The following is an 859-nucleotide window of genomic DNA, read 5'->3' on the forward strand; positions in this document are numbered from 1 at the left end:
GAAGAACACCAATCATAGCTTAGGGCTCTAGATGTAGCTTTAAAGTCATGCTGTCTATTCTAACAGCATTACCTACTTTTAGAGGTTAAATGAAGCCAAGTCCAGTAACTCAGGTTTCAAATCTGAGCTACTGAGAGTACTGAATTACAAGGATCACAAATTCAATGGCTGCCTAGGGTACAGAGTAAGTTCATGGTCAGCCTGGAAATTTATCGAAACCCTATCTCATAATAAAAAGGGAAGAGAACTGCAGATAGACCTCCTAAGTTACATGTTGGTCTACCATAATTGAGGTCTCAGGTTTAATTCCTAATACTGAATACATATCATATGTCTGTGTGTATACATAGTATCATATATACTGTACCCATATCTATATATAAAAGGAAGCTACATACAAGGTGATATAATAATCACTTCATTAATGTTTACTGTTATTATAGTAATATCAACATCCATAGAGTACAAGCAGCCAATACAAAAAGCTATACAAGTAACTTGCACAAACTATGGGATTTTCCAAGTTAACTATAGAGCAATGTTTATGCTGTGGGGTTAGTTAATTCTGATGGAATGTCCAAGAAACTGTAAGCCTGGTGTCAATGGTAAAAGGCAGAAAACTTCCAGGGATTATTTAAGGCCTATGTTTTTAGCAACTGTGATAATGTAGTGGACTGAGGATGACAAGGAGAATGGAGAGGGCTATTTGCATACTATGCAAGTAGGGTTTGAGGACTTCAGTGAATATAGGGACAGAAACCAAGGCATGTGTGTGAGGTTGTATTCTTCTCAAAAGGCTCTAGCTTCATATTTTATCTTTCTCCTCCTCTCCTCTCCTCTCCTCTCCTCTCCTCTCCTC

This window comes from Mus caroli, chromosome 14, assembly GCF_900094665.2.
Source record: "Mus caroli chromosome 14, CAROLI_EIJ_v1.1, whole genome shotgun sequence".
Taxonomy (NCBI): domain Eukaryota; kingdom Metazoa; phylum Chordata; class Mammalia; order Rodentia; family Muridae; genus Mus; species Mus caroli.